The sequence below is a fragment of the Pristiophorus japonicus genome, chromosome 8, assembly GCF_044704955.1.
Source record: "Pristiophorus japonicus isolate sPriJap1 chromosome 8, sPriJap1.hap1, whole genome shotgun sequence".
In the NCBI taxonomy this organism is placed as follows: domain Eukaryota; kingdom Metazoa; phylum Chordata; class Chondrichthyes; family Pristiophoridae; genus Pristiophorus; species Pristiophorus japonicus.
The window spans coordinates 18,950,665-18,964,162 of NC_091984.1; the positions used below are offsets into that span (position 1 = coordinate 18,950,665).

Sequence of the window (13,498 nt, forward strand, 5' to 3'; positions counted from 1 at the left end):
AAGAGCTATGAGGAACTTGTAACAATCCTACGGGAACAACTAAAACCGAAAGAAAGCAGCCTCACAGCCAGGCACCGGTTCTACACTTTCCAGCGACCTGAGGGCCAAGAAATTGCCAAATATGCTGCACACTTAAGAAGACTAGCTGCACCGTGTGAGTTTGGCGGCCACCTTAATGAAGCACTAAGGGACATATTTGTCATCGGAATCGGCCACGAAGGCCTCCTACACAAATTGCTCTCGGCTGACATCACGGTCACCCTGCAGAAAGCAATTCAAGTGAGCCAGGCCTACATGGTTTCGGCCAGCAACTCCAGGCGAATACTGACCCAGGACACTAAACCGGCGAGCGCAGTGCACCGCATGGACACTTCTAAAGGCAGAAATGCTGCCCCGAGTCCCGCAACCCTGAGTCCACCACATGGGGCAAACCGGATGGCCCCGTGCTGGCGCTGTGGAGGAAACCACAGGACCTACCAGTGCCGCTACAAAGACTATGCATGCAAAGGCTGCAAAGAAAAAGGGCACCTTCAGAGAATGTGCAGAAAAGGCTTGCACTCACTGTGTCTCTGATGAGTTGGCTAATCACCGGGACTCCGACACAGATGAAGATGAAGCTGCTCTAACCTTGGGAGAGGAGTATGGAATCTTTACCTGCTCCACTGGAAGTTCTCCGTGGATGATGGAAGTGGACATCGACGGGGTCCCAGTCTCCATGGAGATCGACACAGGGACGAGCCAGTCTGTGGTGAGCCAAAAGACCTTTGAAAAAATTTGGAGGAATCCTGCCACTCGACCAAAACTCTCCTGTCCAGGCAAAGCTGCTCACCTACACCAAAGGTAAAATCCAAATCATTGGCAGTGTAGACGTCCAGGTCTCCCAGGGCGGTGTGTTGCACAAACTCCCCCTGTGGCTTGTAGCTGGCGACGGTCCCACGTTGCTGGGCAGGAATTGGATGAACTGGGTTCACATCAGGCGAAGTGGTGCTGTGGAAGAAAAGAGCACCACAGCCTGTCTGCAACAAGACCACAAAATGGCTGCAGCACCACAAGAATGTGGAAGAAAAGAGCACCACAAAATGGCTGCAGCACACCAAGCAGCATCAAAATGGCCTCCTCCATGCCACGAGTCAACATGGAGGAGCATAATGTGTCATTGAGTGGCCAATCGGATTTGAAAGCTCCCTTGAAGGAGACCGGTAACCAAAAAAAATTTAAAGGGGAAGTTCCAACTATTTGAGTACACAGACTTTAAAGCTAAAGATGCAATTAAAGGGTGCAAGTATGAAAATGCATGCAATGTAACCATGAATTGTGATGCTGGTTTAACTAATGTGACTAATGAGATGAATGCAGGTGTCAGTAAGGTTAATAACAAGTTTATTATGCTTAACAATAATGATAGAGATTGTGAAATGCCGAATGTTACCATGTCTGTTGAAACCAGGACACCCAAAAGTGATGCAAGTGCTAGAACGTATAATGCAGGCTTGACTATTAATGATCAGAGCCAAGGTATCATGTATGCCGGTAGGACATTGCCAAAGGACATTGGGTCCTACAGGGACCATGCTAATGCCAATGGAATCCCCCTGTGGGAGACCCCAGGTCCAGCAGGCTACCTGACCATGTAGCCTGGACCTTTGGAACAAATGTGATGCCCCTTGCAGGATGCACAAACAGGCAGTGGGAGCAGACCCACTACAGGGACAGTGGTCAATGGGCAGCCCAGCCATCACCAATGGCAACCGGCACCAGACCAGCCCTACAGTCCCTGGCCACCAGGGCCAACACCAGAAGCATGAGGCCAATATCCTCCAGCTTCCCTGGCAAACCCTGGGATGACCTGACCCTCATCCCAATTGGTGGACAAGGAGCCCACCCAGTATTGTGGCCCTGCCCGCCACCCCACAACGACCCACATCACAGTGTATACACACTACCCACTGCTGCTGGCTACCTCCCCGAGGGATCCCGTAACAGTGACACCCACATGGTTTGTGTGTGAGGGAGGGGAAACGTACGAGGCCAGCCTCAAGCACAGGGGTCACACCTGGCAACCACACAACCCTCACCACAACCTCCCATAGCCCACCACTGATCACCTTCCCTGGTCATGACAACTAGGATATGAAAAATGCTCAGGGGGCAGTATTGTTGTGTAGGCATACCTGCAGTGAGATGCCCATAGGGGCCTCCCACCAGCACTAAAATAAAATCTAATCTACCCCATTATTTCTGATAACCTCAAAACTGTGAAACTCCTTCCTTCCCTCAACATGTTTTTCCTGCTCCAATCTACAACAACAACTTGCATTTATATAGCACTGTTGAATATCCCAAGACGCTTCACAGGAGCATGATCAGACAAAAAGAATTAACTCCGAGCTAAAGAAGGAGACATAAGGCAAGGTGACCAAAAGCACGGATTTGTTTAAGGCAAATCGTGTTGGACGAACTTGGTTGATTCCTTCGATGAAACAAACGGAGAAGGTTGATGATGGTAATGTGATTGATGTTGTGTATATGGACTTTCAAAAGGCGCTTGACAAAGTACCACAAAATAGACTGGTTCGCAAAATGAAAGCCCACGGGATTAAGGGGACAATGGCAGTGTGGATACGAAATTGGCTAAGGGACAGAAAGCAGATGGTGGTGAACAGTTATTTTTCAGACTGGAGGGAAGTATACTATACTGTCTGTCCCTCAGGGGTTGGTATTAGGGCCACTGCTCTTTTTGATATATATTAATGCCCTGGGCTTAGGTATACAGGGCACAATTTCAAAGTTTGCAGAAATATAGTAAACAGTGAGGAGGATAGTAACAGACTTCAGGAGGATATATACAAACTGATGAAATGGGTAGACACATGGCAGATCAAATTTAACGTAGAGAGGTGCGAAGTGATGCATTTTGGTTGCTGGCCAATATTCATCCCTCTGCACCTCCAAGACTGGCCATGCTTCTAGTTGCTGATGTGGGAGTTTGTTGTGTGCTGATTGGCTGCCGTGTTTCCCTACAGAATGACAGTGACTGCATTTTACAATATCTTGCGGGTGTGAAAGGTACTATATTAATGCCAGTTCTTTCTTTCGTAGATATTTAATCATTTGCAGGCCATCATCAACGAAATAAGCAGAATTATTTTTTGGTGCAATGTACTGCAATGCAAATTGTCACAAGACTAAATACAAAATAAAAATAAATCTTTCATAAACTCAGGACAGCCCAAAGCACTTTACAGCCAATGCTTTGGAAATGTAGTCACTGCTGTATGTAGGAACTGTGGCAGCCAATTTGCACACAGCAAGCTCCCACAAACAGCAATGTGATAATGACCAGATCATTTCTTTTTAGTGATGTTGGATGAGAGATAAATATTGGCCAAAAGATTATTTACGTCCATCTGAGAGAAGACTTGGTTTAATGTCTCATTCAAAGGGCGATGCATCCCTCAGTACAACACTGGAGTGCCAGCCTAGATTTTGTGCTCAAGTCCCTGGAAAATGGGACAATGAACCTACAACCTTCTGACTCTGAAGCGGGAGTGCTGCCCACTGAGCTAGGACTGACAGCTAATACCAGCACATAACCTCAAAGAATGTAACAGGCTAATATCGCAGCCACACAATATCATTAACAATGAAAGAGGAAGGATGCTGTTGCTATAAATCTGAAGGAAAGGTTTTCAGTCAGGTCATAACCCTGTATAGCACCTACTTATCAAATGTGTCAGCTCCAGGCTCATCAGAGAACAGATTAAATATTTACGTGCAGCAAATTAAAAATTCTTCACTACGAAGATGAATACTTACATTGGAATATGTACCTCAGAGAAGACAATATACCAAAATGGCTAGCTAATGTGTGACTGAGAGTAAGAGGCATTGGCCGGAATTTTAATTGTGAGGCGGTTGGGAGCAGAGGGGCTAGGAAGCAGTTGAGAAACCCGGGATAATGGGTGTCCCGCAGGCCCTGCTGAACTTAACAGCAGGGCCTGATTAGTATTTCAATGTTGTGAGTCCCAGCCGCAGCCCTCTGGATGGAGAGGGTAGCTTGGCTGTGGGCGGGTAGGCCTGCAGCGCTAGGCCACAGAGAGGAGTGGGGGATGGGCAGTGACTGGAGAAGGATTGGGGCCAGAACATCAGGATGGGTAGGGGGGGGGTGGGGAGGGAAGCATCGGGGCCAGAGAATCGGGGCGGGGGGGGGGGGGCAGGGAGGGGGGATCTGGGATGGTGATCGGAGCCTCGTTGGTGTGATCAGAGGTCTCGGGGGGAGGGTACTGTCATGTAAGTAACCCCAATGTAACACCACTGTATTACCTTATACACTCAACCTCGATGCACACCTTGACCACAAGGGGTGAACTTGTGGGAGACACTCCTTACCTGATCAGTCCCATGCAGGGTCATCGTCTTTGGAGTCCTGTGAATAAAGAGTTAAGGTCACAGAGTGACATTCACCCCAGAATGTGCCTCGTGTGGTTTCATACTTTAGAGTAAGGACTTTACATTGGCGACGAGAAACGGGAATTCACGACCCACGAAAATGGCCACCGGTAGCACAGAGGAACGGTACTGTGTTGGGGAAGACTGGGACAATTTTGGCGAGAGGCTTCAGCAAAGTTTCGTTATGAAAGAATGGCTGGGGGATGCAGCGGCCGACAAGCGAAGGGCTCAACTTTTGACCAGCTGCGGACCAAAGACTTACGCACTCATGAAGGACTTACTAGCACCCGAAAAGCCGGCGGACAAAACCTTTGACGAACTTAGCAAATTGATCGGGGAGCACCTCAAACCGGCGAGTAGCATACATATGGCCCGACACAGATTCTACACCCACCGACGTCGTGAAGGACAGAGCATACCGGACTTCGTAGCGGACCTCCGGCGTTTGGCCAGCCTCTGTAAGTTCACAGACGTCTGCAGGGGGGAGATTCAAAGGGACTTCTTTATTGAGGGCATCGGTCATGCGGGAATTTTCCGCAAATTAATTGAGACCAAGGATTTGACCTTGGAAGCGGCGGTGTTGATAGCTCAAACTTTCATGGCGGGGGAGGAAGAGACGAATATAATATATGTACGCAATTCTGCCTCTACCGCGCCGATGGATCAGGGAGTCAATGCCTCAGAACCCCGCAGGCAGGCAGGGGCAGTCCGACACTCCCCAGGCAGCAATAGACCCCAGAGTAGGACTTCAATAGAGACAATGGCAGGCTGAATGGACATTCACGCCATCACAGTGGACAATGCGGCCCGGGATGGGGTCATTGACACCCACTAATAAGGTACGTATGAGCAGTCAAAGGGACAGTCAGCATGGAATACCTAGCCATAGTCCCTTTGTCCCCAACACTGGAAACTTTAACTCATGCTGGAGGTGTGGGAGAAAACACTCAGCTAGATCTTGCAGATTTCAACAGTTTGTCTGCAGGAACTGCAATCTAAGTGGCCACTTAGCTCGAATGTGCAGGAAGTCTGCAACCAGACTAATATATGAGGCGGATGGACCAGAAGAGGGTTCTTTGAGGCAGGATGACTTTTGGGGCAAATTGATGGACGTCGAGGTTCAGCGGGTCCATGTGGTGAATATTCACAATTCATACACCAAAACGGCAACAATGATGATGAGGGTTTTATTAAACGGTATCCCAGTACGCATGGAGCTGGACACTGGGGCCAGCCAGTCACTCATGGGCGTTCAGCAATTTGTGAAGCTATGGCCACTTAAAGCCAGTGGAGCCAAATTAGCACGTATTGAGACACAATTACGGACTTACACGAAATAAATCATTCCGGTGCTAGGCAGCGCAATGTTGGCTGTCACACACAATGGGTTAGTGAATCGGCTGCCGCTCTGGATTGTCCCGGGCAATGGTCCCGCACTGTTGGGGAGGAGCTGGTTATCCGAGATGAACTGGAAATGGGGGGATGTTCACGCATTGTCATCTGTGGAGCAAAGTTCATGCTCACAAGTCCTCCAACAATTCAATTCACTATTCCAACCTGGCGTCAGGACTTTCAAAGGCACTAAAGTAGTGATACACATCACCCCGGATGCCAGGCCAGTGCATCACAAAGCCAGAGTGATGCGGGAAAAGATCGAGAGCGAATTGCACCGGCTGTTGAGAGAGGGCATCATCTCGCCTGTTGAATTCAGCGACTGGGTGAACCCCATCATTCCCGTCCTAAAAGCGGATGGCTCTGTCAGGATATGTGGCAACTACAAGGTCATCATCAATCGAGTGTCCCTACAAGATCAATACCCGCTCCTGAGAGTGGAGGACCTCTTCACCACGCTGGCAGGCGGCAAGCTGTTCACCAAGTTGGACCTCACTTCAGCCTATATGACACAGGAACTGGCCGACAAATCTAAACTACTGACCACCATCACCATGCACAAGGGACTGTTCGTTTATAACAGGTGCCCGTTTGGCATTCGATCAGCGGCCACGATTTTTCAACGAAACATGGAAAGCCTGCTTAAATCCATTCCTGGAATGATCGTATTCCAGGACGACATCCTCATCATGGGTCGAGACACCGAGGAACACCTCCACAACCTGGAGGAGGTGCTACGCCGACTGGACCGGGTAGGCCTGCGACTCAACAAGTCTAAATGTGTGTTCTTAGCTCCTGACGTTGAGTTTCTGGGCAGGTGGGTTGCTACAGATGGGATTCGGCCCACCGAATCCAAAACAGAGGCGATTCGACGAGCACTCAGGCCCTGCAACACATCGAAGTTACGTTCATTCCTGGGACTGTTGAACTATTTTGGGAACTTTCTGCCAAACTTAAGCACATTGTTGGAGCCGCTACACATGCTCCTGCGTAAGGGTTGCGATTGGTTTTGGGGGGACTGTCAGGTACGGGCTTTTGAAACCTACTTTGTTCAAACAAGTTGTTGACCCTGTATGACCCCTGTAAAAAAATTGGTTCTGACATGTGATGCATCGTCCTATGGGGTTGGGTGCATGTTGCAGCAGGGCAATGCTGAGGGTCATCTACAACCTGTGGCTTATGCCTCCAGGTAGCTTTCTCAAGCAGAATGGGGCTATGGGATGGTCGAGAAGGAAGCGCTTGCATGTGTCTATGGTGTAAAAAAAATGCATCAGTGCCTCTTTGGTAGGAAGTTTGAATTAGAGATGAACCACAAGCCATTAACATCCCTGTTGTCAGACAGCAAGGCTATCAATGCCAACGCATCAGCTCGCATACAGCGATAAGCTCTCACGCTGGCTGCTTATGACTACTCCATCTGGCACAGGCCCGGCACTGAAAATTGCGCTGATGTGCTCAGCAGGCTTCTACTGGCCACCACCGAGGGGGCAGCGGAGCAAAGCGCTGAGATGGTCATGGCTGTCGATGCCTTTGACAGCGCAGGCTTCCCCATCACAGCCCGCCAGATCAAAATCTGGACAGAGATCCCCTCCCATCCTTGATTAAGAAATGTGTCCTGACTGGGGATTGGGCGCCTGCACATGGAGCATGCCCTGAGGAGGTCAGACCGTTCCACAGACGGATGGATGAGCTCTCCATCCAAGCTGACTGCCTACTATGGAGCAGCCGGGTTGTTATGCCCCAGAAGGGCAGGGAGGCATTCATCAGGGAACTCCACAGCGAGCACCCAGGCATTGTGCTGATAAAGTCCATTGCCCGGTCACATGTTTGGTGGCCTGGAATTGATTCAGACCAGGAACACTGTGTTCGCAGGTGCACGACATGTGCCCAGCTGGGTAATGCCCCCAGGGTCACACATTCATGTTGACTACATGGGCCCGTTCATGGGAAAGATGCTCCTTATTGTGGTAGATGCGTACTCGAAATGGATCGAGTGCATCATTCTGAATTCATGCACGTCATCCACCACTGTGGAAAGCCTACGTGCGATCTTTGCAACCCATTGCTTGACGGACATCCTGGTTGGTGATAACGGCCCATGTTTCACAAGCTACGAATTACGAGAGTTTACGTCGTGTAATGGCATCAACCACGTCAGGACTGCGTCATTCAAGCCGGCCTCCAACGGCCAGGCGGAACGTGCGGTCCAAATCATTATGCAAAGTATGCTCAGGATTCAAAGATCCTCCCTACAATGCCGCCAATCACGTCTCCTGCTGGCCTATAGATCCCGACCGCACTCGCTCACGGGGGTCCCGCCCGCAGAGCTACTAATGAAACGGACACTCAAAACTCGGTTGTCCCTCATTCACCCTATCCTGACCGACATAGTTGAGGGCAAGCACAAGTCACAAAACGAGTACCATGACTGTAATTCGAGGGGGAGATGTATAGAAATAAATGATCCTGTATTTGTCCTCAATCATGCCATGGGGCCCAAATGGCTTGAGGGCACTGTAATTGACAAAGAGGGGAATAGGGTCATCGTGGTAAAACTCAACAATGATCAGATAATCCGTAAGCATCTGGACCAAGTAAAAAAAAAGGTTCAGCATCGACACGGAGGAACCTGAAGAAGACCATGAGATGGAGCTCACAACACCATCAGTGAACGAGCAACAAGAGCAATCAGAAGAATGCATAGTCCCTGAGGTCAGCCCGGACAGGCCGGAGTCACCACAGGTGACAGACACTCACGTCAGTGTCCAACAACCAGAGCCCCAACTGCAGCGCTCCACGAGGGAGCGTAGACCACCTGAAAGACTAAACCTATGACCCCAATAAGACTTTGGGGGGGGGGGGGGGAAGGTGATGTCATGTATGTAACCACAATGTAACACCACTGTATTACTGTATACACTCAACCTAGATGCATGCCTTGACCACAAGGGGTGAACTTGTGGGAGATACTCCTTACCTGATCAGTCCCACGCAGGGTCATCGTCTTTGGAGTCCTGTGAATAAAGAGTTAAGGTCACAGAGTGACCTAGTCGCCAGAATGTGCCTCGTGTGGTTTCATACTGTAGAGTAAGGACTTTACAGGTACTATCGGTGGCTTTAGGGGGACTGGAGACCTGGTGGTTGGGGGGGGGGAAGGGGGAGCGGGGGGATCGTCAGCTTCGTGGGGTCTGGGGGGGGGGGGAATCGGGGGCCTCGGGGAATGGGTAGTATCGGTGGCTTTGGGTGGATTGTAGACCTCGTGGTTGGCGGGGGATGGGTGGCTTTGCGGGGGGGTGGGGGGGGATCAGAGGCCTCGGGCAGGTCTCTGATCGCAGGGGGTGGGTGAGGCAGGGACCTGGATCTAGAAGGTAAATGTAAAAGCATTGACCTCCAGGTTCCAGCAGCCTCAGAGGTGGAGTCGATGATGAGGGATATTTACAAATCCCGCATGTCCTCTTCCTTTTGGTCAAGAGCAGTGGGGCAAAAAAATGATGAAAGATCATGGTAATGGCAAAAGAAATCTATCAACAAGCAGTGGTGCCCAGTCATTAAACTGCAAGGGGCCAGAAAGTGCTGCAATTTGGGTTGTGATCAGTGATATCTCTGAGTGGTACATGCAGCCACACTGAGCAGATCAATGATCTGTAGCGCAACAGAACAGAGCTGAAAAAAGGCCCAAGACAATCATCAAAAGCATGATTTATGGCTTAAAGGATAATTTAAAACTCATAAAGCACGTCCTCGACACTCAATAAAGACACTGTCACCGACAGGAAACCTCGAGCTTTATTAATAATATGGAATGGTGTTTTCACAGGATCTGAAGGTTGGGTGGAGGCTCAGCCAGTTGTGACCGTCTGCTCGAGTCCTGCTGTATTCATTTCAAACTCATTTCACCACGCAGCCATTTATCAGGCGCTAGATTGGTTTTATGACTCTGTTTGCCTTCATAAACTCTTTAACTGGTCCATCTAACAAAAATGGATACGATCAATCTACAAAACGTGCCTGGCTTTCACTGCTCGCCAAAGAACTGAGCCTAATCGAAAAGGATCTGGTCCTGTAAAGGAATAGGCGGGAGCGATGGATTAACTAGCACTGCTTTATACTGGGAAAGTGAGAAAGTCCCCCCCTCCCTTGGCACCGACCCCATCCCCCGCCCCGGCCACCGTCTGAGGCGGAACCAACTGCTCGCAACCTCGCCGTCCTATTTGAGCTGAGCTTCTGAGCCCGTATCCTCTCCATCTCCAAGACCGCCTATTTCCACCTCTGTGAAATCGCCCGTCTCCACCGCTGCCTCAGTCCATCAGCCGCTGAAGCCCTCATCCATGCCTTTGTTACCGCCAGACTCGACTATTCCAACGCACCCCTGGCCGGCCTTCCGTTTTGCACCCTCCGTAAGCCTGAGCTCATGCAAAACTCTGCTGCCCGTGTCCTAACTCGTAGCAAGTCCCGCTCGCCCATCACTCCTGTGCTCGCTGACCTACATTGGGTGCTGGTCCGGCATGCCTCGATTTTAAAATTCTCATTCTTGTGTTCAAATCCCTCCATGGCCTCACCCCTCCCTATCTCTCTAATCTTCTCCAGCCGTACAACGCTCCGAGAACTCCGTGTTCCTCCAACTCTGGCCTCTTGTGCATCCCTGACTTCCTTTCCCCCATCATTGGCGGCCGTGCCTTCAGCTGTCCTGGCCCTAAGCTCTGAAATTCCCTCGCGAAACCTCTCTCACCTCCTATAAAACTCGGCTTAAAACCTACCTCTTTGGCCAACAGTTTGGTCACCTGTCCTAATAACTCCATTTTTGGCTCGGTGTTCATTTTTGTCCAATTTATGCTCTTGTGAAGCGCCTTGGGCCAATTTACCACATTAAAGGCACTGTACAAATGCGCGTTGTGTTGCTGGAGTGTGGAGCAATCAGGGCTGGAGCAACATCAGTGCTGACAGGATTATTTCTTCTCCTCTCTCTAACGACTTTCTCCGGAATCATGATAATCTCTGCCTTGCGGACGAGTAGTTAAACCAAGGCACCGTCTGCCCTCTCAGGTGGATGTAAAAGAACCCACGGCCACTATTTGAAGAAGAGCAGGACAGTTCTCCCAGGTGTCCCGACCAATATTTATCCCTCAACCAACATCACTAAAAACAGATTATCTGATCATTATCACATAGCTGTTTGTGGGATCCTGCTGTGCGCACATTGGCTGCCGTGTTTTCCTACATTACAACAGTGACTTCGAAAGTATTTAATTGGCTGTAAAATGCTTTGAGACGTCCTGAGGTCTTGAAAGGCGCTATGTAATCGCAAGTTCTTTTTTTATTGCCCATAGCTAGTTTCCCCTGACACAACTCAATGGCTTGCTAGACCATTTCAGAGGGCAGTTAGGAGTCAATCATGTTGGTGTGGAACTGGAGTCACATATAGGGCCAACAATTCCGGCCTCCCCGGGTCCTTACGGAGTTCCTACGGATGCGGGAAGGCATCGCAAATGCCGGTTTCCAGCGCACAATGCGCAGGAAACACGGCATTTCCGATCCGTCAAGTTTCTAGCTTGACAGATGGCCGCATCTCGGGAGCGAGGACATTTGTAAGTGGAAATTTCCGATATTTATGCTTACAAATGTCCTCAAAAATTTTGCGCCTGAAAAAGCAGGCGCATAGCCTACTTTTACAGGCGCAAGTGTTTTAAAAAACACAAAAACATATCAAAATAAAGTTATTAAATGATATTTTATCATTAAAAACCCTCCCCACAACGGTAAGTTTATTTTTAAAATCGGGAAAGTATTTTTTTTTAAAGACATTAATAACTTTAATTTAAATGAATGTAGTGTAATTATTTTCTATTTTTTATTAGTGTTTTGGGTGTTTGGGGCTGTGTTTTGGGTGCTTCGGACTCTATCACAATCATAGTAATGGGAGTTTAGGACCCTGCGGAACTCCTATTACTATGATACTTTACCTGATTGGCTGCCCAGAGCCATGTGACTCCAGCTGTAGGCCTGCGCACGTGCTGATGTGCACGCACTGCGACTGGCAGTCAGGAGAGGCCTCAGCTTCGGAAAGTCAAACATGGGCAGCAGCTTAAGGTAGGTGTGTATTTTTTCTCTAAAATGCAGGCGGGAAGGCCAAAACGGAATTTCAGGTCCATTGGCCAGACTCGGTAAGGGACATTTATCCCACCCGGTTGGGTTCTTGCGACAATCCCAAAAAATCTTCATGATCACTTTTACTTTATTTCCAGAATTTTTAAAAACTGAATTGAAATTCTCAAAATTGCCACGCTGGGATTTGAACTCACGTTCATACTGGATTATTAAAACCAGGCCTCTGGATTACTAGTCCAGTGACATAACATAGTTATAGCCTAGCTCCTACTGCTGGGCTGAGATCAGCAGAGGATCAGACCTGGGCCTTCCTGAGACCCACAGTTCAGCCTTACCCATCAGTAGAGCTACACAGTTACCATCAATAATCATCATAGACAGTTCCTCGTAGCGAGGATGACTTGCTTCCACGCCAAAAAGGGTGTTTCAATGAAGGACCTAATATTCCAGGTCCCGAACTACATGCTGAAGGGTGGAAGATGGCTGTGCGTGGATTTTTTTTAAATGTGTGGTGGCCGTTGCACACCAGCCACCACACGGGCTCGACAGAGCTCGGTCTTGGTCCAGTGGCAAGGGTTAACCAGGATGACTGGAGACCAGCTCTGCTGCACAGACCTAGTGCGTACACATATCGCAGTGTGGGCTGGCCCGTGCTGCCCCTGGGCCCTCGCCTCTTCTGGGCCCCGAAATCACGCCTCTCCTGGGCCCCGATCACGTCGCTCCAGAATCTCTCGCCGCTCCTGCTGTACTCGCTCACGCTCCAATCACCGACTGCTATCAATACGGTCATGGACAGATTGGCGAGGAGAAGATCAAGTTAGTTTTTCCCTCATGTTGATTCTCTCCTTCAGTACATGGCTAGCTCGGTCAGTAGTGTTTCTACCGAGCCACTCGTGGTGATGGACATCAATAATACAATCTCATCATATTACGAAAATATAAAATCTACTAATACATCAATGAAGTACAATCCATCACACTTTCATAACGGCTTTTTTTGGAGGGGCCACGTGACAAAGACTTCCACATTAGCTTGCGACGGGTTTAATGAAGAAATGATTAATTGCATATCATGGCCAGTATTTAAAAGTTGCACCAATGATGTCCAAATCACATTAGCATTAACAACACAACGTATACGGTACTTAAATAAATGGGATTGTCCCAGAAAGTCAATAGACCCCATTCTGTGGGCAAAAATGGCATCGGGCAAAATAACGAGTTGATTTATTTACCTAAAGAAGATGAATGAGCTTCTTTTTTCACTGTTGGGGGGGGGGGGTGGGGGGAAACTAGCTTTCAACAATGGTAAGTAATATTGATTTTGCAATATCTAAATTATACGTTATTCTTCTGGAAACGTCTATTTCAAATACAGACAGGCAATATAAATTGCAGGCTCCTGTTCTTCGACAGCTGCTAACGCTGGACAGTAATTATGACTTTTATTTACTTGCTGTGCCCAACAGTTGCCACGTTTACTGAATTACAACAGTGACTACACTTCAAAAGTACTTCATTGGCTGTGAAGCCCTTCGGAACATCCTGAGGT

At 48.9% G+C, this 13,498-nt stretch overlaps 1 protein-coding gene across 1 annotated transcript in view; it reads right to left on the reverse strand.

Annotated features, from left to right (window-relative positions):
• st6galnac3 (ST6 (alpha-N-acetyl-neuraminyl-2,3-beta-galactosyl-1,3)-N-acetylgalactosaminide alpha-2,6-sialyltransferase 3) overlaps nucleotides 1–13,498 on the reverse strand; it is a 229,311-nt gene that overhangs the window by 14,224 nt on the left and 201,589 nt on the right. The window lies entirely within an intron of this gene.